At 34.8% G+C, this 26064-nt stretch overlaps 2 pseudogenes; both read left to right on the forward strand.

Annotated features, from left to right (window-relative positions):
- The first annotated feature begins 1514 nt into the window (after positions 1–1514).
- Positions 1515–3824, forward strand: LOC106026588 (olfactory receptor 51G1-like; annotated as a pseudogene).
- Positions 3825–22385: 18561 nt separating this feature from the next.
- LOC100715114 (olfactory receptor 52A1-like) lies at positions 22386–24906 on the forward strand (annotated as a pseudogene).
- The last annotated feature ends 1158 nt before the right edge of the window (positions 24907–26064 follow it).

Here is a 26064-nt window from a genome sequence, read left to right on the forward strand (position 1 = left end):
TGTGCTGTTGTGTTGATATGTCCTCTTTTATCTCAATCTCCTTTTTATTATTTATTTTTTTAATTATGGGAAAATATACAAAAAATCAGGATATATTATAGTTACCACTTTGATTTCCTATTAACTTGATTTGAAGCTCTGTATTGTTCTCACCATCTTGTTTTGACTGATTTTACTCTATTCTGTTTTGCTTGATAGTATCAAGTTTGGGGTATAGGCAACTATTTGAAGACAATAAGATTCACTATGATGCCCATTCTGGTTTGACTATTATCTTCTTTTGAAGACCTGTAATGTCTCCATTTTTTCAATTTTATTTGTTTTGTTCTGTACTGCTTTGTTCAATTTTATTATAACTGATGATATAGGCAATTTTTTTAAGACAGCAACAGGCATTATGGTAACCATTGTTGACCACGTTGCATTCTGTTTTTATATCATGTACTATGTCTATCTTTTTTATTTGACTGACTGTGTTTTGCCTTATCACATTTGGTTTTATCCTCTTGAAAAAAAGTATTAAGACCTGTACAAGTAATAAAACTAAAAATGTGTAATTGTTACTGTAAAAAAGAGAGGGAAAGCAAGTGCTCTAAAGGATTTAACTGCATGTATATTTAAGTGCATAAGATAGGTAACCATATTACTGAGTTTTTGTTAGATCATTGAACAGAACTGTTTGCAGTCTCACTGTTTGAATGTCCACTTTGTGTGCTATAACTTTATTTCTAAGATAATAATAATTTCTAAAATTATCTCTAAGCTAACCATATGTAATCTATTAACTAGTGATTTCTTACTGTTTATTTTTTGAAATTCTGTATTACGTGTACCATTTTTCTGTTTCTTTTTTCTTTTTCTCTTTAAATAAAATTTTAAAAATTTTAGTCTAGAGTGTGTGTGTGTGTGTGTGTGTGTGTGTGTGTGTGTGTGTTACCATGTATGTGTAATCTTTCCAAAATCAACCACATTTACAGGGGAGTTTGAACAGTTTGGTATGTTAGAGTATACTTGCAGATTATGGTCAGTATAGATGGACATTTGAAAATAACCAGCATGAAATGAAGAAAAAAAGAAAACATAATTTTTGGGTGTATTAAGCATCTAAAGGTGAGCACTGAAATTTATTTTGTATTTTTCTTTTTAGTAGTTAACATTTTTTTTACTATAAAATGATTGAATTTATCCCAAGTAGTCTGTAGACATACATAAGAGATTTTGTTATTGTTATACCTGTACATCCCTCTTCCCTTTTACCATCAATTCTTCATTCACACTCCATCTACAAAAGTTCTATATCCATATTTTTCTTCCACTAATGTTTTCAAATCCAGGTCCCCTCCTTTTCTTCCTACTCCTTCCATCACTTGTCCCCTTCTCATTTGAAATAATTATCCATACTTCCTGACAGTTATCTATCTGTCTCCTCTTCTCATAATGCAGATATTGGATTTATCAAATCCCTCCTCTGGAGTGTGACAGTGTAACTGGACTGTGGCTGAGCACTCATCTCCATGGCGATCTCAAATGCCAGCAGCACCCTGTTCTCCACATTGTATCTCACTGGTATCCCTGGCTATGAGGAATTTCACTACCAGATTTCCAACCCCTTCTGTCTCTTCTACCTTGATGGAGTAACAGACAACTGTACCATCCTGCATGTCATCCGGAAAGACTCCATGCTGCATGGGCCCCTGTAGTACTTTCTGGCCATGCTCTCTCTCACTGACATTGGCATGCCTCTGCCCCCCAGTGATAATGCTTTTCAGGGTGCACTGTTCTATTTCTAGGGAGATGCAGTTCAATATCTGTGTGGTCCAAATGTTTTGATTCATCCTTTCTCCTTCAGTGAATCATATGTGCTCTTGGCCATAGCTTTGGACTTGATATGTAGCAGCTATCTGCCAACACTGTGATATGCTACCAATATATAGCAAATGTACATTTGGATAGTCACTTAAAACTTCTCAGGTAGTGAATAAATTTTGAGAATAAAAGTGGTAGAAAATAAAAGCTGATCATCAAGATTGGGCTTACAGCCCTGCTCAGGGGCACTATTGCCTCATTCTCAGTTTTGATTAGTCTAACTTCCTTAACTTTCTGCCATTCCCATTTCCTTTCTCATTCCTTCTGTCTACACCAGGATGTAATTCACTTTGCCTGTTGTAACACTAAATTTAATGCTATACATGAGATTGTTGCCATTATTTTGCTATGGAGGCTGGACTCTTTAGTATCTTATTCTTTCATCCTGCATTTGGTGTTAAGAATTTAGTATCTTCTTGCTTTGAAGTCTCATCAAGATTTTATTCTTCTGTCTCCATCAGTCTTAACAGGTTGTATCTTATTGGATTTTATTATATATGATAGTATAAGCAAAAATTTTTATAGACAAGGAGATTATACAGAAACAATTGTTAATTTTCTGATAGTTGGTTCTAAATACCCTGTAATACTGTCATTCCCTTGAATGGTTTTACATTGTCTTTATATGTTTCATGCTACAGTATACAAAGTTTTACTCAAAGGTTTCAAGGAAAGAGACACTATGGTAACTACTTTTAGGTCAGGATATCTTGTGGTGAAACACTATTTTGCTTAAATGGTTATGCTTTGACCTGCACTGTTTTGTTGTTATGCCCTCATTTATCTCAATATCCTTTTTTTTTTTAATTATTTAATTTTTATTTTTATCTTTTTAAATAAGGGAAAAATAAAAAAAATAGCAGGATACATTATAGTAACCCACTTTGATTTCCTATTAACTTGATTTGAAATCCTGTATAGCCCTCACCATCTGGCTTTGACTGATTTTCCTCTATTCTGTTTTGCTTGATAGTACCAAGTTCGAAAGTATAGGCAACAACTGTAAAGACAATAAGATTGATTATGACGCCCATCCAGTTGACTATTATCTTCTTTTAAAGTCCTGTAATGTCTCCAATGTTTTGGTTTTATTCTTTACTGTTTTGTTCAATTTTATTATAACTGATGATATAGGCAATTCTTTTTAAGATAACAAGAGGCATTATGGTAACCATTGTTGATCACGTAGTATTTTGTTTTTACATTATCTATTATGTCCATCCGTTTAATTTGACTGACTCTGCTCTGTTATGTCACATTTAGTTTTACTCTCTTCAAAAAAAAAAAAAAAGTAATAAGAACTGTGGGAGTAATAAAACCCAAAATGTGTAAATGTCATTACACAAAAGAAAGGAAAAGAAAGTGCTCTAAAGAATATAACTAAATGTATATTTAAGTGTATAAGATAGAAAACAATATTACTGAGTTTTGTTAGATCATTGAACAAAACTGTTTCCAGTCTCACTGTTTGAAAGTCCATTTTGTATGCTTTAATTTTGTAACTTGAACAACTGTTTCTAAGATAACAATATGTAATCTATTAACTAGTGATTACCTATTGATTTTTTCTGAAATTATGTATAACTTGTACACTTTTTTCTGTTTTTTTTTTCTTCTTTTTCTCTTTAAATAAAATTTTTAAAAATGAACACAACATATAGAAAGAAAAAAATTTTTAAAAAGAGCATTTCAGCACATGGGGGGAAACTAAAGGCACTTAACACTTGTGCCTCCCACATCTGTGCCATGCTCATAATGTATGTACCTATGACAGGATTATCAATTGCCAATTGTTTTGCCAAGCATTCCTCTCCCCTCATCCACATTTTCATGTCTCATATATATTTAATGGTTCCTCCATTATTTAACCCAATCATCTGCACTGTGTAACTAAGCAGATCTACCAGGGAGTTTTTCATCTTTTTATTCACTCCAAAATTTGCAGAACTGTGTTGTGATGTAGACATAAATGGAGAGCCAAAGGAGAATCATGGAGTACTTGTGTGCACGGGGGAAGACAGTCACCCTTGATTCTGTAGGTATCCAGAGGCACAAGTATGTTTTAAAGTAGTGTGCTGCAAATCATTTCTATTTTCCAATTCCTTTATTCTCAATATTTATTCACTACCTGAGAAGTTTTATGTGAATATTCAAATATTGCTATATTTCCATATTTATTTATTTCTTGATATTTTGGAATATTTATCATGGACTCTTAAGCATTTTTTGGTTGTATAATTATAGTGTCTGTGATTGTATGTATTTTAACTTGATTAACAAATAAAATTTTGGGGGAGGAGCAAAGATGGCAGATAGATAAGAACTGGTAAAAAAAGCTCCCTGAGATAGTCAACTTAGAATTCAACAAAATAGAGAGTGGGGAACCTCAAACAAATGGAGATCAATTCTTTCATCCCAAGAAGAAATTAAGGCTAATTACTGACAATCTGAGGTCCTACAATGACAGGCCGAGGTCCTGCTGTGACTTGCTCAAGTCCTGCCACAATTTGGTGGGTTCCCACTGTGACTTAACTGGGGCCAGCCTGTAACTGGCCAGGCTCCCGCTGCAAATGGCTAGGGTCCCGCTGTGAATGGTCCGGGTCCCGCTATGACTTGCTGAGGTTCCACCACAACTTGCCAAGTTGTCTGAGGTCCTGCCACTTTGACTCACTGGAGGCACAGCTACATTGAGTTTGGGGGTTGACAAGCAGAACAGAGGGCTGAGTTGGCAGGGTGCCTACATCAACCTGTGGTGAGTGATGGGAGTGGAGCCATTCCATAAATAGTGGCGCTCCCGCAGATGACATTCTTGGACCAGGCAGGACTGGTAAGTACAAGGGGAAGCAGTGACTTCGGTCAATTGCTCCCTTCCCAAACAGGATTGGTGGAGTGAGCTAGACCTGGGCCACATAATCCAGCTGAGACCCAATAGGTTATGTGAGGTCAAGTCCCTGCAGTGGTGGCACACACTAACCACACTGGCCTAGTAGGGCCTTGGAGGTTTGGGTGGTCTGGAGCACAAAGTAATACAGTGGTGCACGCCAGAGCAGCTTGATTGATCTAGAGGGGAGGGGCCAGCATACTGTGTCCCTGTCTGCAACTCACTATCACATTGCAGTGTGAAGCTTCATCTAGCCAGTGCATTTCAGAAGAATTGTAACCAACAAAGAAAGAAACTGGGGCCTCCTGGAAGAAGCAAGAAAGACGGGAAGAGAAAGCAACACCAAAAAGTCTCCAGGCCCCAACCCTGAGAACATTGACCCAGGACAGCTAAATACAAAGGAGAATGAGAGGAGAAAACATGCAACATCAGACACAAGGGCCAGTGGACATAAAGAGATATATTTGGGACCTCATAGATGAGTTCAAAAGTGAAATATTAAGCCAAATAAAATAAGATATAAGAAGATTAATAAAAGAGATACTAAGCACCCCTCAAGCAGACACAGATGGAAGAAGAGAGGGACTCAAACAATGGAGAGAACCATTTGGCTAAGAATATAAAAAAAATAGAATACATAAAGCAGATTCAAAGAGATCACCAGGAAATTAAAAACTCTATGGAAAGATGATAATTCAGCTTGAAAGAAACCAAGGATAGATTATCCAAACTAGAGGACAATTTTGCAATGTGGGAGTATGAAAGGGAAAACTTTTTAAAAATAACAAGGAAACAATCAGTAACAACACAAAGTCTAGAAGATGACAAAAGGATCTATAACTTGAGAATAAAGAATGTAAATGAAGAAGCTGGGATATAAAAAAAAGGAATTACAAAGTTTATTCACAGAAATAATTAAGGAAAACTTCCCAAACATAGGAAAAGTAAATGATATTCTGATATATGAGGCATATAGAACTTGAGCCACCTACAACCACAACAGAGCTACACATAGGCATATAATAATCAAGATCCCAGAAATTCAATATAAGAACAGAATATTAAAAGCTGTTAGAGACAAGAAACAGATAACCTACAGAGGAAGGTCCATCAGAATAACAGCAGACTTCTAAACACAAGCTATCAAGTGAAGGAGGGCCTGAAGCAAAATAGTCTAATCCCTGAAAGAAAATAACCTCCAGATTGATATACCCTGCTAAACTGCCTCTAGAAATTAATGGAGAAGCAAGATGCTTTCAAGACAAAGAGGAACTTGGGAAATTTGCGGCCACAAATCCAACTTACAGAGAATACCCCAGGGCATTCTAGAGAGTAAAGTACTAGGCTTCCAGGAACAGTGGCAGAGAGGCCTCAATGAATGAAGCAGAAAACAGAATGAAGGAGATAAGCAGACAACTGATGGCAAAAAAAGAGAATAACAGAAATGAGGCAGAAAAGATTTTTTATTAAAAACTGATATGATTGATATTATCAAGTCTGAGAATATAGACAACTACAACGAAGATGATAACACTCTATAATATGCATTCTGGTTTGGTAACTGCCAGTTTTTGAAGTTTTATACTATATACAATGTTTGTACAAAGTTGTGCTTTTATTAATACTGTTATGTATTGACATATTCAGTTATACTATGTCTGATGTTATAGCCAATTCTATTGGAGATAACAAGAAACAACACAGGAACCATGGTAGAATGATTTGTACAATGGTCTTCTATGTTTAATTTGTTTCCTGTGTTTATAGGAATATGTTTTGTTTTGCCTTGCTTTGTTTTTTTCTCCCTCTAATATAGAAATACATGTTAAAACTCATGTATGTGTAGAATCTATAAACAGTTTATGAGAACTGATCATATGGCACATTACGCAATGAACAGATACTTTGAAGAAAAAGAGACACTAAAATACCCAGTGCTTATCCTGGAGTGTGATAATGTGAAACCCAGATATAGTATTATTCTTTGTTCAGAGTGATATTAACCTGCTTGAGTTTATTCAATCTCAACATAATTGAAGATATGAATAACTGCATGTATGTTTAAGTATTGATAACCATATTTCTAAGTTTTGTTGGATAGTGGAACAGAACTGGTTGCAATCTCACTGTTTGAATCCCCACTTTATAAGCTCCACTTTAGTATCTTGCATAACTATTTGTAAGACGACAATCTGCATCATCAACTAGTGATTTCTATTTTTTCTTTGAAATTTTGTATTATTTCTACCCGTTTTCTGTTTTGTTTAGTCTTTCTTTAAGTTAAATTTATAAAAAAAAAAAAATGACACTACAGTACCCAGTGCTGATCATGGAGTGTCATGAAGTGAATTTCAGCAATACTATTATTTTTTGTTCAGAATGATTTTAATCTGATTTAGTTTGTATAATCTAAACATTAATGACGATATAGATATCTAGATATAGTCTATGTATGTATAAGACTGACACCATGTTACTAATATTTTGTTGGACAGTTGAATAGAACTGTTTGCGGTCTTGCTGTTTGAATTCCCACTTTACTAGTTCCATTTTTTTTTTTTTTTGGCTTTTTCATTTTTATCAGTACAGGGGATCGAACTCATGACCGCCTGCTTGCAAGGCAGGTGTTTATGCCACTGAGCTAAATCCCCAGCCCCTCTAGTTCCATTTTTGTATCTTGAACAGCTATTTGTAAAACGACAATATATAAACATCAACTAGTGATTTCTTACTGATTATTTTTTTCTCTGAATGTATATGTTATTTCTACCTATTTTCTGTTTGTTTAGTCTTTCTTTAAATAAAATTAAAAAACAAAGGTAACATTTTACTTTGTCATAAAACATATATTTTGAATAAAAACAGATATGATAAACGGTCATGTTTCATCTGAATCAATTTCTAAACCTTTAAACCTACAGTTTTCTTGCCCTGGGGTTTGTTTCTGTGTGGATATAGGATTTTTTGTTTTGTTTTATTTGATTCATTTTTTATCAAATAATTGCATTCTGAAATAATGCTGAGACTTTGTGTTTCTTAAAAGTTTCAAAAAATACATTGGAAAGGTCATCAGTATAACCAATTGTTTCAGTAGGTCATCATCTACATCATCTAAAACCAGACTGTAGTAAAAGTATTAAAGCTTCCTGAGTAATAATGTCTTAGAATTATGTAATTGCCAAAAACAGATAATGCAGAACTTTTAATTTGTATGTTAATCTCTTTTCAAAGTACATTTCTGTCTCCTCATTTTCAAAATTTTAATACTACAAATTTACAATATAAAATGACTGTGTTCCTCATAGGATGTTGCACATAAGTAACACACCTTAATTCTTTTTACCTTTCTTTGTCCTCTGCCTGACTTCTATTCCTATCTTTACACCTATTTGTAACCTTCCCTTTCACAAAATATCTGTTTCCCTCTTTTCTATTAATTATCTATCATGTTGCTCTTTTCTAATACCTCTGAAATTATATGACATTTAGTCATTCACGATTTACTTTGCGATTTGTAGTGTTAGTGGAAAAAATGGAATGTACTTACTTTCACTGCCTCAGTTAAAGAAATAGAAGGAAAAGAAAAAGATAAAATGTTTACAGCTTCTAATATTTACAGAACTCTTACAATAGGCAGTGAATTTTCACATTTATTTTTCTAACAATTAAGAAATAAGTGTCAGAATTTGTTGCTTTGCTTGTTATAAAAGTGCTATTCATACATCTCTGAATGTATAATACCTAAAAATCAATCATTGAATAAAATATTAGTTTGGATTAATGTTTTTATGTCCTAGATTTATTACGAGGCTTTACTACTTTATTAATTAAGATGCTATCTATTTGGTAAATATTATTCAGTTATGTGTATTCTTTTGTTCTTGGTGCTATCATAGTGACATCAAGATCAAAGATAGCCTCCAAAATCATAGTTTTGTTTTGATTTATCTAGTAAAGAGACTCATTGGATGTAAGCATATTTCCAAAAGGTTATTTAAATTTCCCCCTTTCATCTCTAATCATTCCTGGGAACAGACTCTCTGGAAAAGGATTGGTCCCAAGGGAAAAATACATGACTTCTGTCTATAGTACAGCTCATTTATTCCACAGAGAAAGCTGACTATTTGGCATAAATGGGTAGGCAGAGCCAGAATTGTAAGATTGAGTTCAGTGGGGGCATGTGATGACTTGGTGAGGCAGTATGCCAAAATACTAAATAAAAAAGGGACCTGGGTGTGAAGCTCAGTGCAAAGGCCTTATATTCAAGGCTCAATCCAAAACAAACAGACAAATAAAAGTAAATAACATTTCTGTGGCTGGTTCCATGATCTTGAGCAAGACTATCTCAGAAAAAGACAACCTATTTGATGCTGTCCTTGCTCTTAACCCAGTATTGTACTGATTTCAGCATGTGAGCTCTAGGTATAAAAATACTTAGTTGCATTGGTGGCCAAATCTGTGACATAAGTGGATGGAAATGTTCCATGCACTTTGAGTAATTTCAGAGCCCAGCAGAATCCATGAAATGCCTCACTCCGGTCTATGAACTGTGGCCATGTAATCTGAGGTTACTGTGGCTCCAACTAGATGCTTATGAGAATGAACTACACTCCTGTCACATGTTGCCACTTCATTTGGAGCAATATAGCAACATTGCACTTGTGTAAAAGTGTGGTGTAGATTTCTCTCTAGTATGAGGTATAATAACACACAACAGACTCCCAGCAAGCCTCAAATGGGAGCTACCAAGTGTTGAATAATCAAAGCACTGGTTGGTACAGAGAAACTGCGTGGCCTGCATGGAACATCTTAGAAATACGGGCACAATCAAAGTAAGATAAATATTTAATAAATGCTAAAATATAGAATAATTTTTAATCTTTGAATTCTAAGAAAATTATTAAATTGCTAATAGCAATCAAGGCTTTTTAGTACCATGATTTCACCTAGTACTAAAAGCAGAGTACTAGGAACTGATAGGTAATAATTAGTATAAGTTAATTCTTAGATACAGAATTTAAAACAACTGCTCTGAGTAAATTCAGAATTAAAAGAAGAAACAAGGAAATATTTCAATTCTTTAACTGAAAATTTAACATATATAAGAGAATTTAAAAAAAAATAAACATAAATCTTTGAGATTAAGCACACTCAGCAAAACTAAAAACACAATTCAAATCATCAGTGACAAAATAAGTCAAACAGGGATGAATTAGTGAAATGACAACACAAACTGCTTGCAGAACACAGTGGCAGAAGGAAAAAAGAGTAAAATAAGACAGGATGTAGCTTATGGAACTTAGGGACAATATGGTAAGAGTAAATAGACTGTAAACATAAAAGGTCACCAAAATGCTAGCAATGATGAAAACTGGCTCAAAGAAATAATTCCAGAAACTTCCCCTTACAAGAGAAGGTCACAATATTTGAGGTGCAGTAAGATCAAATGTCACAGGTCGGATTTATGTGTAACTCAACCAAGTCTATCTCAAGATATGTTGAAATACACCTTCCAAGATCAAAGATAAAAAGATGATTCTGAAGGCATCAAAAGAAATGAATGTGTAAATAAGGAGGGAAGTGGAGGCTGGACAGTGAGAATTAGGAAGAAATGCCCAAATGGGAAGTGCTGGGGGAAGGAAGGGAAAAGAGATTTTCAAAAAACAATAGAAAAGGACTTCCGGGAGAACATGGCGGATAGTTAACAGCAACTACCGGAGGCTCTCTGAAAGGCTCGGCTCAGAAATCAGGAACGATGCGGACTAAGGAGACATGAGCCGGTAGAGATATGCTCTGCTGACTCAGGAACGAACTGTGCTGAGAGAAACCAACTTGGAATGCAGTCCTGGCGCTAAAATAGGAACAGAAAACTATCGGTGTGGAGGCTGGACCCCGCGCCATTGGAAACCGCGGTTTGGAATTCCCGCTGCTCGGCGGCTGACTGCCTCCACAGTGGCTCGGCAAGGAGAGACACGCAGAAGCCCTGGGAACGGGAGTCTGCGAACGGAGTCGAAAACAGGACAGACAAGGAGGCGTACACTGACTGGTGGCGAGGTGAGTGAGAGAAACTGACACTCCACCACAGTTTGACTCCAGCGGAGGACTTTCTGGGCTCGGGCAGTCCTCTAAGAGCAGGGCGCAGTGGGGACTCCAGCCACACATTCCCCTCTCGGACGGGATTGGTGAAAAGTGCCTGGCCTGCGTGATGCTGCGGGCGGACTTGGTAGGCTGGCCTAACCCAGATCCCAGAGCCTGACGGTGGAGGGGTGACTCCCGCGTAGGCTGCCTAGTCCGTAACTCCCTGGTGCGCAGCAGTGGGCGGGAACACCAAGCCAGCGCAATTTGATCAGGCTGTGGCTGGCAGGCAGGGAAGCTGGGCCTCCTTTGTAAGCTTGCATTTTATAAGGAATGGAGAAAATGGGGAAGGGAAACAACAAGAAAGGCTCCTCGGGCCCCAATTCTGAGAAACAGGCAATAGCGGACACCGCACCAATAGACATTAAGCGCCATATAGAGAGCCTCATAGACCAATTCAGGAATGAAGTTATCAATGACCTGAAGCTAGAAGTATGCAGAATAATTAGAGAAATGCTAAGCACCACCCAGGAAAAAAACAGATGGTGGAATGGAAGAACAGAAAAAGAGGGGAGAATTGTTTGATGGAGAAAACAGAGAAACCATAGAGTACGTGAAGCAGGTTCAAAGGGACTATCAAGAAATTAAAAAGTCTATCCAAGACTGGCATAACAGCTTGAAAGAAACTAAGGACAGACTATCTGAGCTGGAGGGCAGACTTGTAATATGGGAGAAAGAAATGAAAAACTTCTTAAAAATAACAAAGAAACAAACAGCAATAATACAAAGACAAGAAGATGATAAGAGGAGCCATAACTTAAGGATTAAGAACATAAAAGAAGAAGTAGGGACACAAACAAGTGAACTATAAAAGCTACTCACAGAAATAATCCAGGAGAATTTTCCTAATTTAGCAAAAGGTAAAGATACTCAGATGTATGAGGCATACAGGACCCCAGCTACCTACAACCCTAACAGAGAAACACCCAGGCATATAATAATAAAAATTCCAGAAATTCAATACAAGAACAGAATATTAAAAGCTGTAAGAGACAAGAAACAGACCACTTACAAGGGAACACCCATCAGAATTACAGCAGATTTCTCTGCACAAACCATCAAATCACGAAGAGCATGGGGGGAAATAATTCAAGCTTTGAAAGATAATAATCTCCAGCCAAGATTGAGATATCCTGCACAACTGTCCCTGGAAATTGATGGAAAAACAAGGTGCTTTCAGGATAAAGAGGAACTGGGGGAATTTTCAACCACCAATTCAACCCTACAGAAAGTATTGCAGGATATTCTAAAAAAAGAAAAATACAAAGAACCCAGATATGGTGGCGGGGAGGCCACAACGAATGGAGCAGAGAACAAAATGAAGAAGACAAACTGACAGCTACTGACAGAAAAGGAGCTCAACAGAAATGAGACAGAGAAGATTGGATGATAGGAACAGCTATTTTAGAGAAAATGACATCTTAATAGGTAATACTGATTTAGTATCACCTTGTTTTGAAGTCTCATCTAGCTTTTGTTCTTCTGTCTCCAATGGTCTAAACAGGTTGTATCTTATTGGATTTTATTATGTACAATAGTATAAGCAAAAACCTTTTAAAGACAAGGAGATTATACAGAAACCATTGTTCATTTTCTGTTAGTCGATTCTAAATACTCTGTAATGCTGTCATTCTCTTAAATGGTTTTACATTGTTTTGATATACTTAATGCTACAGTATATGAAGTTGTACTCAAGGACTTCAAGGAAAGAGTCAATATGGTAACTACTTTAGTAGTTTGGTACGGAATTATCTGGTGGTGAAACACTATTCTGCTTAAATGGTTATGTTTTGATCTGCGCTGTTTTGCTGTTATGCCCTCTTTTTTCTCAATCTCCACTCCATTATTTACTTTTTTATTTTTAGTCGTTTAATTAAAGGGAAAAAATAGCAAGATATAATATAGTAACCCACTTTGACTTTCTATTATCTCGATTTGAAGCCCTGTATTACTCTCACCATCTTGTTTTTGACTGATGTTCCCCTATTCTGTTTTGATGGATAGTATCAGGTTCGAAAGTTTAGGCATCAGTTGAGAAGATAATGAGATTCATTATAACGCCCATTCGCGTTGACTTTTATCTACTTTTGAAGACCTACAATGTCTCCAATGTTTTGGTTTTGTCGGTTTTGTTCTTTACTATTTTGTTCAATTGTATTATAACTAATGATATAGGCAATTCTATTAGAGATAGTGGGAGGCATTATGGTAACCATTGATGATCACCTTGTATTATGTTTTTATATTATCTATTATGTCCACCTTTCGACTTGACCGATTCTGTCCTGTTATGTCTCATTTGGTTTTACTCTCTTCCAAAAAAGCAATAAGAACCATGGGAGCAATGAAACCCAAAATGTGTAATAGTCATTGTACAAAAGAGAGGAAAAGAAAGTGCTCTAAACTATATAAAAGCATGTATATTTAAGTGTGTAAGATAGAAAATGATATCACAGAGTTTTATTGGATCATTGAACAGAACTGTTTGCAGTATCATTGTTGGAATGTCCACTCTACAAGCTTTAATTTTGTGACTTGAACAATTATTTTTAAGATGGCAATATGTAATCCATTAACTAGTGATTTCCTATTGCTCATTTTTTTCTTCTGTAAATCTGTATAACTTGTACCCTTTCACTTTTTTTTTCTTTTCTCCTTAAATTAAAAAAATAGGAAAAAAAAAAACAAAACAAAAAAAAACAGCTTTTTAAGTGGGGATAAAAAAAGAATGTAAGAAAAATGACCTGAATGGGAAAAAAAGAGTTAAGATATATTATGTACATGTACACATTCTATATGACCTATGTAATCATTACGTATGGAAAACATGTAATAATAAAATAAAAAAAAAGGTATAAAACAACACAAGAGTGTCTTCCTATTTACATGTCAACAGACTTGTCATTGGAAAACCTGTAGATCAGGCAATCCTTGATGGAAAAAATATGTTAACCAAGAATATTGGGCCCTGCAAAAGGTATTTTAGAAATTTAGAGGATATTAAAAAAAAAAAAAACCTTAGACAAAAAATGAGCAAACATATGTCATCAAGACCTATACTACGGAAATGCTGCAAATATTTCTTCAAACTGAAAGAAGGGAAGAAAACGTGAGAAGGGAAACATGTCAGGGGACAGAAGCATGCATAGAATACAGAATGCTCTAATATTGGAAGCATGGCAGGGAAAACCAAAAAGTTAAACAATTAAATAATTAGTGTCACTAATTAGTAAAAGAGGCTCTATGTGATTCTGAAAATGGGTTATCATATTTGAGGCTGTCCACTAATAGAATTTCCTGATTAGTATATGCTTACTCATTATTTTTATTGTTATATTCTTAAAATTATGCTACTATCATTTCAAAACAGTTTTCTATAACCAGAATATATTTTTGTAAACCTAAGAATGACAAAGATAATATCTGTAACATATACACACAAAAAATCAAATAACCAAAGTCTATTAGAAAAAAGTTTACGCAAAGAGAAAGACTGTGGGAGTTAAAAAAAAAAAAAAAAAAGCAATAGCAGTAAAAGTAGAAATACTGCATCAAAGTGATAAAAGTAATATCTTTCATTTCTATAGTTATTGAAATGAAAATGCATTAAATTTCCCAGTTAAAAGACTGAGGATAACTGAAAGGGTGGAAAGAGAGCCAATTATATGTTGATTACAAATATTTACCTCTTTCTTTCTTTTTTCTTTCTTTCTTTCTTTTGTTCCTTCTTTCTATCTTTATTTCTTGACAGGGTATTTCTATGTATCCGGGCTAATCCTTGAATTCACTATGTAGCTCAGGCTAGCCTCCAACTCTTGATAATTCACCTGCTTCAGCCTCTCAAAGACAGGGATTACAAGTGTGCACTACCTTGCCTGGTTCACCTCACTTTTAAAAAGACTTATAGATAGAAAATAAGAGAATAAAAAGAAGATATTCCACCCAAATGGAATCCAAATCAGAAAAAAAGTAAAAGAATCAAACAAAAGACAAAAAAGCAGGTATAGTTACTGATTTACCAGATACAATAGATTTTAGATTGAAAACTATAAAAGAGAGAAATAAAGTTAAAGTAGTTCATTAAAAAGAGGCCTTAAAAATTTAAAATATACATTTGGCCAGTTATAGAGCAGCGGAATATATATTGTTAACATTAAGAGATCTAGGGGGAGACATAGGCTTCAAAACAATAATAAATGCAGATTTTAGCCAACACATCTTCAGCAATGGACAAAGAAATTCAGCAAATCACAACTATTAAATTTGGCCATAGATCAGTGGACTAATACATTAACAAAGCACTCTACTCAAAAGCAGCAGATTAAAAGTTTTTTTTCAAGAGGAGAAAATAAATAACGTCCTTGAATATATGAGCCAAGTAAAGAGTTACTGAGTATTTCACCCTTCTGTAACAGAATATACATTCCTTTCAACAGACATGCTGCTTTTCCCAAAATAGATTACACACAAGTCCAGGAACCCTGATTAAGTATTTACAAATGAATAGAAATTACCATACACATACTATAAGATTGTGCAGTGAAAGCAGAATCAGTAACAAGAAATTTGTAGAAAGAAAAAAACTGTGGAAAATTAACAACAGACTTCAAAATAACCAGTCAATCACAGAAGAAATCAGCTCAAAGAAGAAATTTTTAAAGTTTTGGAAGTTAGTGACTGTAGAATTCAAGCAAACCCCTAAGGTACTATGCAAACAGTTCTAAGAAGAAAATTCATCACAATCACTTCTCTCATTTGAAAAACAGAGGAAGCCCAAATAAATAACTTGATGAGAAATCTTCAGGTACTTGAGAGACAAGAACAAACCATTCCCAAAATGAAATTAAAGAGGGGAGTTAAAAAGATGAAAACAGAGAGCAACGAAATTGAGACCAAAAATACTACAATAAATGCAAGAAGCTGAAGAGTTGGTTCTCTGAAAGGATTCATCAAATAGTTAAACCCTTAGCAGACCTATCCAGAGAAAGAGAGGAAAGGCTCATGTCAATGCAAACAGATATTCAAAAGCTGAAATCATAATACACACTGTCAAAATGCAGAAGACAGGAACTACTTTTAAAAATTATGTTCCAACAAATTGGAAGATTTTGAAGAAATAGACAGATTCTTACAGCATAGAATTACCAAAAATAACCCAAGAATTCATTGCATACTTAACAACCCAACAAAAAAGAAATTGACACCACAATAAAGAATCCACTAACATAAAAAATAAGTTGAATAAAATCACAGGACCTGAAAGACTTACAGTTAAATTTTACTACATGTGTCCATGTTCGATCATATTGTTTTCCTCTTAGTAGGTACTCAGATTACCAATTTTAGGCTTGCAAAATCAGCAAACAATACAAGGATTAAGTTGTTTTACAAATATGGGGTGTTTCTATCTGCTTTGGTTTTGAAATCCAATATTCTCACCGTTTTGTTTTGTTCTATTTTATTGTTTTGTTTTACTCAGTGTCTTGTTTTGATTAGTTTTATTCTCATCTGTTTTATTAGATTTTATTATGTCTGAAGACATAGGGAGAAATTTTGAAGATAAGGAGAAGCATTAGCCATTGTTGACTTCCTATTATGTGATTTTGAAATCCCGTATTACTTTCACTGTTTTGATTTATTTTATTGTGTTTTATTTTATTCTTTCAAAAACATGCTTTAATTGTTTTCTTTTCACTGGTTTTATTCTGTTTTGTGTTATTTGATTTTATTATGTCTGATTGCATGGACAGTTATTTTGAAGAGAATAAGAGACATTATGATAGCCACTGTTTGTTTCCTATTCTGTTGTTTTCAAGTCTTATATTCTGTTTTGATTTCTCTTATTCTCTTTGGAATAAAAAGATAATGATGTCGTATCATCAATAGTCTTCAAGGTTTCCAAATTAATTGAAAGATATGGAATGTACCAAAATTCATCTAGGGTATCTAGTATATCCCTGAGCCCAAACGTGGGCAGAGATCCAAATAAGAAGAGAAAACTCTAGGTCCATCCCCTTAATAACATAGGGTCTATGTTATTAAGCACTAAAGCTTAATATAGTAGCAAAAGCACTAAAGGGCATTATACTAGTCATGTTTACTGTGGCATAATCCACACAAGAATCTCTACAAACAGATAAGGGAAAAACATGTCAAAAATATTTTAAAATAATGGCTATAGAATTACAGTGCTGTAGCATTTGACCAAAAGAGTAAAACCATGGCATTTGCAGACAAGTAGATGGAACTCAAAATCAAGTGGCATATGATTTCTTTACATATGGAATCATAGCAAAAATGAGATTTTATGTGAAAGAAACAGAAGGGAGACTACCAGAGAAAATGAAAAGAGTCAATTAACACAGAAGGAAGGAGTGGAGGGAGAGTGAATGAACAAAATATGTTACCTGTTTCTATGAGTACATTAAATTATATTAATATGATGTGTAGTAACCAGGAGGGAAAAATCACTTAAGATCATAAAAAAATCTCTATATCAAAGGGAGTTAACTTTTCATCATATAATTAGATTTAAATTATTGTTTATGGAAAGTTATTTTGAAACGTTCTGTATGTTATCAAAATTAATGCCTGGAGTAGAATTCATTGTAAGCTATCAATTCCCTGAAGATGGAACACTAACTCACACTACTGTGGTTTACAAAGCATTTTGATACAAATGATGATTCTAACATATAATTTTAAAGAAGACATCATGGACATTCAACATACTCAACTTTTATGTAATTTTTTCAAATAAAATTTTCTCCTTTTTCAAAATAAGAGATAAGTTTGGAACAATGGCTAGTTCTATAGGAGGTTGAGGCAGGATCTTTAAAATTTAGTGACTTAGAGAGACCCTTCTAGAAAATAATATTTTTTAAAAAGGCTATACAGATCTGGGGAAGCAAATCAGTGTGAAAGTCCTGGGTTCAATTCTTAGGTGAGAGAAAGTAAAATAAAATAAAATAACATACAATAAAATAAACAGGTCTAATCAATTTTGCACAGTTGATGTCTTCATATGTCACACTGGTGGCTAATTCAAAATGCAGTCATGTCTGTGTATTTGGGGTACACAAATTAGAATAATGCCTCTTTCAAAATAAGCAAGCGACTACCAAAGATTGATGAACACTTATCTATGTTTGAAGATGTATTGAAACTTTACAAAAAGCCAGGCATGATATATTTTACCCACGCTAGAGGTAAATAAAGCCATCAGTGACAGATTATTAAGAATATGAGACATGAAGGGGAATTCGAATGAGTGACATCACCTCTCTGTGCATAGAGTCAAGAGATAAAACTAGTAATACTGTTATCAGAGCTGGCGTAATGAAAGTGGCAGCTACATTGTTCAAGTGAAGGAATTACAAGGCAATGTGCATAGCAGAAGAATGAAAAGGACCTAAGATGGAATCTTAGAGAATTGATACCTTTAGTTAAGGTCAGCAAAACAGAAGAAGAGATTGGAACCAAACTAGCAGAAATTATTTGATTATGACTCAAGAATTGACTGAGGATTATCCTAGCTTCTGATAGGCTTTTTGATTCAAGTCCATCGGCATCAGTTTATACTGACCTCACTTCGTTTAACAGTGGAAACCTAGGGGAGCATACCAGATTTCTTTCATGTTCATCTTTTCCTTGTATTTTCCGTGGAATCCACTGAGAGTGCTCTCTACCATTTCCGGTCTCCCAAGGCAATGCTTTGACGTTTCCTCAAGTACCTGTCAGCCATTTCCTTGCATTGCAGAAACAATGCAGAAAACTGGTGCAGATGTGAAGCGTACAGATGTGTGCAGCCTATGTATGTTTCTCACTGCTTTCATGGTGAATGACATCCTGACTCAGCAGTGAGATTGAAACCTAGTGACATATAAATGTTTGTGTTTTGTTATTGAAACTATATGTGAAGATGCAGCCACACATACACGGCATATCACAATTGATTTTTTGAAAGAAGATGGAGGCAAAGTAGCAGGTGAAGCGTGAGTAAAAATTAATTGAATTATGCCACAACTTGATTCGACTTGTATGTGGCAGGAGTTAGAGATGTATATTAAGATGGATCATGCTGGAGACATTACAGAATTTTCAAAAAATGCCTAAGTAAAATGAACCTCGGAAGAATGAACCTGCTGAACACAAACAGGTAAATATGTGATAAAGCAATAAGTATGAAGACAGATCTTTCCTTGTAAGAAATGAATAAAAACTTGTTTCTATGAAAGAAGTTTTCAGAAGAATTTTTTTTAAGATTTAGTGTAATTTATACACAAACATGTCTGTATCTAAGAGTTTCACCCAGGTATGGCTGTAATCACCACTCAAGGAGGCTGAGGAAAAAAGACAAAAGTTGAACCTCACCTGAGGAAATCTGATTTCTTAGAAAAGTCCTTTCTCAATAAATAGACACTGCAACTATAACTCAGTTTAATGGCCTTCGGTTCAGCCCTGGTGCCATAGTGGATTTTTTTTTTTTTAATTCATGAGAAAGAAATTTATATTTTATATAAAAACTGAAGAAAAGGAACTGAGCTTATAAAAACACAACTTATACAGCACCTCTGTATTCAGCTTTTGGAAAAGGAAAACAACAACAACAAAACAGAGCAAGACTTCTATAATTGTTGAGAGATTTAGACACATATTAGATATTTTGGCTAGGGAGAAGGAGGTCCATTATTCCAGGATCATACGCCCTTCTCCTTCTCCAGTCTTTCATTAGGGAACATCAGAGGTGACATCCAGCAGCTCTGTTCACCAGTGTTCTAGAATGCTGCAGACCTGGCCATGAGTTTTGTTGAAAGGGGAACATGCAAGCAGGGACTCAGACAGACTGAGAGAGGAAAACAGCAAATGAACTGCAGAGACAGAAAAATCTGAAAAGCTGTCCCCAAAGTTTCACACTCTCTGATTGACACAAACGGAATGCCATTGCAGAGAATGCTCAGCACAACGTGTAGAGAAATGAGATTGAAATCCCTGGAAGAGCATCAGTGAGGGAGTGATGAGTGAAAAATAACCGAAGAACTGAAGTTACTCTTCAGACATATGATAAGAACAACGCCCGCTCACAGACAACATTCATAGGGTGAATTTCAGTATTCTGAAGACTTCCCACCATCATTCGTCTTTATTAACTTTTGCAATAACAGTCACACAACTCAGGTGACTAGATACGCTCCCCTCAACTGCCATCTCTGTACATGTGTATTTGTAGGGAGTGCTCATGGATCAGCTGGTTACACTGGAATAAGTCAGGAGATGATTGCGAAAGATTAGCCCTTTTAACTCTTATCTGTGGAGGAGATAAAAATTTGTCCTTATTAGAAAAAGTCAGTGACCTCTGGATACTAATATCACTGTTGCAAGTATACCTGTGCATACCATATGACCAGATTAAATCACAAGTTAATGCTAAACTCTTGTTAAATGATGGATGGAGTTTTCCCACCAAATGGTGTGGCTGATTCTGATCTTTTATTGAAGGTTTAGGATACTTAGGCCCAGCTACGTATGCAATTATTGGTACAATTTTATATGAAATGTAAGTTTCACTATTCCTGAGTCTTTGAAATACATGAAATTCATTACAAAGTAGGAATAAATAAAATAACTATTTTGATATCATTGATAAATTAATGTACAGATAAATATTTTCTTTGCTTAAAACCTGTGGTTTTTGGCAAGTGACAACTTTCCTTAAACAATTTTCATATTGAGAATCAGAGAACAAGTTTGGAGAAAATTCAGTTATAAGAGAAATTTAGAAGTGATTAAACTTTGAAATTTACTTTCAAAAAATTTCTGGTATCCCAAAATCTGTTATCTGTTTTCCTTAACTAACTATATTTGGCTCTTTAGAAAAAAAAAATCTCATTACCCCTGTATTTTTCATTGATTTCTTATAACTAAAATCAAAAACCAAAACTATTTCATTGTAAACTACTAAAGCTGTAAGGTGCACATTTCACACTAATCATAGTCTGGGAAGTTTAAAGTCAAGAAGTTAGCTTCATTCTGAATAAATTATACATCCACCGTTTTTTCCTATATTTGCATTTCATTATGAATGTGTTCTCTCAAAAGTGAATTACATGGGACTGGGGATTTAGCTCAGTGGCATAAGCGCCTGCCTTGCGAGCAGGCAGTCGTGAGTTCGATCCCTGGTCCCAATAAAAAGGAAAAAGACAAAAAAAGTAAGTAAATTACATTTGCCCACTAACTTTTTCTTATGGATTTCTGCTTTGTAGGATTCTACTACGTTTTATAGTATTTTAGACATTTTTTTTTTTAATTGGTATCGGAGATCGAACTCAGGACCGCCTGCTTGCAAGGCAGGTGCTTATGCCGCTAAGTTAAATCCCCAGCCCCGAATTTTAGAAATTTTAAGCAGACAATCAATTGTAAGAATGTCAGCTGTTAGAAATATAATGAAACTAAAGTAGAAATTCAAAGTAGCAAAGAGCATTGGCTCGGACCCATCAAAAGTTCATACATGTGTTATTTATGTGTATCAGTTCACCAGTTAGATGTAATGATTATGTGTGGAAAACATGTATCAATAATCAAAGGAAGGAAACCAGAAACATGAAATTTGCATCATCTTTTCTAAAGCATTTTCTTTCAAATACTTCAACAATATTTCTTCAAAAGTGCCATGAGTTTTACTGCTATGATATGGAAATTCTTCTTTCTTCTTTGTTTACTTGCTTGTTTCTTTCTTCATGTTTCTTTCATTCTGTTTTATTTCATTTATTCTTGGTATATCCTTCTTTATTGTAGTACTAGTTATTAAGCTCAGAGCTTTTACAGTGAATCACAAGTTTATCCTTCCCAATTTTTAAAAATTTGAGATAAAGTGTTGAAATTCTACTTATTCAGCCTACCAGAGCTCTGGGATTACAAGTAAGCACCACCATCCCTGTTTTATATTATGTTATTGAGTTTTAATATTTCTATCTATACTCTGTTTCATATTGCCCACTGTCCAGAAATATATGAGTTGTAACTGAAAGTGGGCTGATCCAACAAACTGATCCTCACTAAAAGATGATTAGAGCAAGAGTACTAATGGAAAAAACAAGCAAAACTCAAGAGATGAAGAGTCATTTAAGTACTTGATGACATTTTGAATTTCTCACAAAACTGAATGAGTCTGATTGTTTCATTCACAGGTCTTGAGATAATTTAATAGATGAACAGCAGGATGGCCTTATTCCAGGTGATTTTTGCAGAATCAAAGGCAGTCATTCTCTCATGTGGAGAACAACTCACTGTGTCAGAATACCCATGCATATCCTCTTAGGAAGCAGTGATGAGACCCTGTGGAGTTGGGTTTCCCTTTCAATAGTATGAATGAAGTGGCTGCAATTATTGCAGTGTGCCAGAAATATCAAACAGAGTCAGTACTATGGCTTTGTATAAAAATGCAAAATATCTAGAGTAGCTGTGTGGATCTTCTTCTGTTGACATCAGGAGGCCCAAGAATACAATGTTGCTCTCCAACTTCACAGTCTTCATGCCTTCTGTCTTGACACTAATTGGGATCCCAGGCCTAGAGTCTGTGCAGTGCTGGGTCAGAATCCCTTTCTGTGCCATGTACCTTATCGGTATGATTGGAATGCTTTGCTTCTGCTTATCATCAGGTCAGAGCGCAGTCTCCACAAGCCCATGTACATTTCCCTAGCTATGCTAGGTGCTACAGACATTGTGCTTGCTAACAGCATTATGCCCAAGATACTTAGAGTCTTCTGGTTTCATTTGCCAGACATCAATTTTGATTGTTGCCTTTTTCAAATGTGGCTCATCCACACATCTCAGTGCACAAAGTCTGGCATCCTGCTCGGCGTGGCCTTTGACCGTTATGTGGCCATCTGCTATCCACTGAGACACGCCACCATTTTCACAACACCAGCTCGTCACCCAAGTAGGAGCTGCTGTCTCCCTGAGGGCCACCATTCTTGTGGCCCCATGCCTAGTACAGATCAAGTGTCAATTTCAGTTTTATCACATAACAGTCATCTCCCACTCTTACTGCAAGCATATGGCCATTGTGAAACTAGCTGCAGGAAATGTCAGGGTCAACAAAATCTATGGTTTGTTTGTGGCTTTCAGTGTTGCAGGGTTTGACCTCATATTTACCACATTATGTTACATTCAGATATTCATCACATTTTTTTAATCTGCCCCAGATGAAGGCTAGGTTGAAGGTCTTTAACACCTGCATTGCTCACATCTGTGCCTTCCTTCAGTCCTACCTCCTGGGCTTCTCCTTCTTCACACACAGGTTTGGCTTCCACATCCCGCAATCAATCCATGTCCTCTTTTCTAGTTTTCACTTGCTGGTTCCACCATTCCTGAACCCACATGTCTATGGTAAAATGACCAAGCAGATATGTATGAATGTGGTAAAAGTATGCTTTTATTATACTCTGACCCTTCCTCATTGTGCAAAATAACTATATTTCAGAACAAAACATGAACATCAATCCACATTACCTGACATACCAAAGATTTCCTTTTACATGAATTAGCATGTGAAATTTCCAGAATGAAAGCCATCTTGCATGACAGCTCCAGTCAATGAGCCTGTGCATTTTCCTTAAGGAATGAGTAAGGAATGTAAACCATGCAAAATTATGAGCTTATTTTATTTTATTTTATTTTGCATTTTACTTTTTTAATCACTCTTGCAGTTGCTCCTCTAATCTTTCTCTTCAGGGAATCATAAAGTACACATTAGTCACTAACTTGAAATGGACTCCTGGCTTATTTTCCTACTATGTCCAAAAGTTACACATTCTACTAATTTTGAAATCTTGGTAATTTACAATATTGAAAGAAGTGAATCTTAAATGTAGTTTCATCCCTAAAATTTTCTGTTGCCCATTAAAATATGTGTAAATTTCAAACAATTCTAAGGTCATTCATAATTTTAAAAAATGTTGAAGAAAAAAAAAAGAAAAGAAAAACAAAAGAGATAAATGAACAACAAACTCAATAATAGTATACTTTTTAAAATAAGATGATAGGAATTTAAAAATTGTTATAGTACTACATATTTTTAGCTTTAAAAGGATTGCTTAGATTGCCAGATATAGACATGTAAAATTGATCTAATCATTAACTGTAACTAAATCACTAACTGTTCTTTTCCAAGAACTAATATAATTAATGGTATAGTCATTTTAGCCATCTCCTGTATATATTTATATTTATTTATTGTATTATGTATATATATATATATATATATATATATATTTACAATATTTATTATAGATTATGGATCATATTTGCTCTTTCAGTTTCTTATAGTAAGGAGACAATATACATTGTGACTTTGATTCATTTCACTCATGATTATGTTCTCAAGAAACATCTATTTACTTATAAAGGTTTGATGCAATCTGTATAACTGAGTAGTCCATTGTCTAAAAATGCAATATATTTTTATCCATTCCTCAATTGAAGGGCATTTGGGTTGCTTCCAAGATTTGGTTATTACAAATTTTGCTGCTATAAACCTGAGTGCACATATATCACTTTAGTATGGTGTTTTCAAATCTTTTGGGAAATGTCAAGAAGTGGAATAGCTGGCTCAAATGGAATCTCTAATTCTATCCTTTTGAGGAATCTCCAAACTGATTTCCACAGTGGTTGCACCAGCATAAACTTCTACCAACCCTGTAGAAGAGTTCCTTTTTTACCACAGTCCTTCCAGCATTTGATATTGATAGATTTCTTGATCTTGGCCATTCTTTCTATAGTGAGATGGAATCTCAGTGTTGTTTTAATTTGCATTTCTTGAATAGTCAATGTTGCTGAACAGTTTTTCATGTATTTCTTTGCCATTTGTATTTCTTCATCTGAGAAATGTGTATTCATCTCAGATGCCCACTTTTCGATTGGGTTTTTGAAATTTGGGGGCCAGATTTTTAAAACCTCTTTATATGTTCTAGATAGAAGTCCTTTGTCTGAGAGAAAGTTGGATAAGATATTTTCCCAATTCATAGGTTTACTTTTCACTCTGTTGAAGTTTTCTTTTGACATGAAAATGTTTTTAATAAGATGAGATCCCAGTAGTTGATTCTGGTCAGGATTTCTCATGCAGTTTGATTTTTGTTCATGAACTCTCTGCCTACCCCTTTGTTGTCAAGAATTTTACCTATTTTTCATTCCTAAAGATTAATAATTGCTGTTGCAATATTTAGATTTTTGATCTATTTTGACTTTAGTTTAGTGCATGTTGATAGACATATGTCTAGTTTTGGTTTTCAGCATATGGTAAGCCAGTTTTTCCAGTACTGCATATTAGAGTTTATCTTTCTTCAGTAAACATGTTTGGCCACTTTGTCACAGATAAGATGGCTGAATGTGTTTGTAGTTGTGGCTGTATCTTTTAATACATTCCATTTATCTTCAAGTCTGTTTTAATTCCAGTGCCATGCTGTATTATTTTTAATCATAATAACTTTGTAGTGTAATTTTAAGTCAGGGATTGTGATGCATCCTGCCTTCACTTTATTGCCTTTCCAAATGAATTTTGATTGGAGTTGCATTAAATCCGTATAACAGTTTTGGGAAAGTGTTCACTTTCACGTTTGTTTTATGTATCCATGAACAGGGAATGTCTACCCATTTTCTGAAATCCTCTACAATTTCCTTTTCCAGGTTACTGTAATTTTCAACATTAGATCTTCTACTTCCTTTGTTAGATTATTCTTAAGTATTTCATATTTTTTTTTTGGATGTTAAATGTAGAGTTTGGGTTCCCTTATTTCTCTCTCAGTGAGTTTCTTGTTTGTATAGGATGCTATTGAGTGTTAAGTGCTGAGCTTGTATCCAGCTACATTACTGAATTTGAATACCTAGAAGTGTTTCAATGGAGTTCTGGAGGTATTTTATTTAAAGAATCATATCACCTGTGAATAATGACAATTTAAGTTCTTCATTAATATACTTATTCCTTTTTTCTCTCTTTCTTGTCTAATTGCTCTGGCCAATATTTCCAGCACTATAATGAATAGAACTGGCCAAAGTGGACATTGTTTTCCCTCTTCCTGATTTTAGGTTGAAAGTTTTCAGTTTTTTTTTCCACTTAATTAAAGATGTTGGCTGTTGGGTTATCATATATAGATTTTATGTGTTTGACTAGAAAACATCTATTCCAA

Source organism: Cavia porcellus, unplaced genomic scaffold, assembly GCF_034190915.1.
Source record: "Cavia porcellus strain 051 isolate PalLab524CR breed Dunkin Hartley unplaced genomic scaffold, mCavPor4.1 scaffold_9, whole genome shotgun sequence".
NCBI classification, from domain to species: Eukaryota; Metazoa; Chordata; class Mammalia; order Rodentia; family Caviidae; genus Cavia; species Cavia porcellus.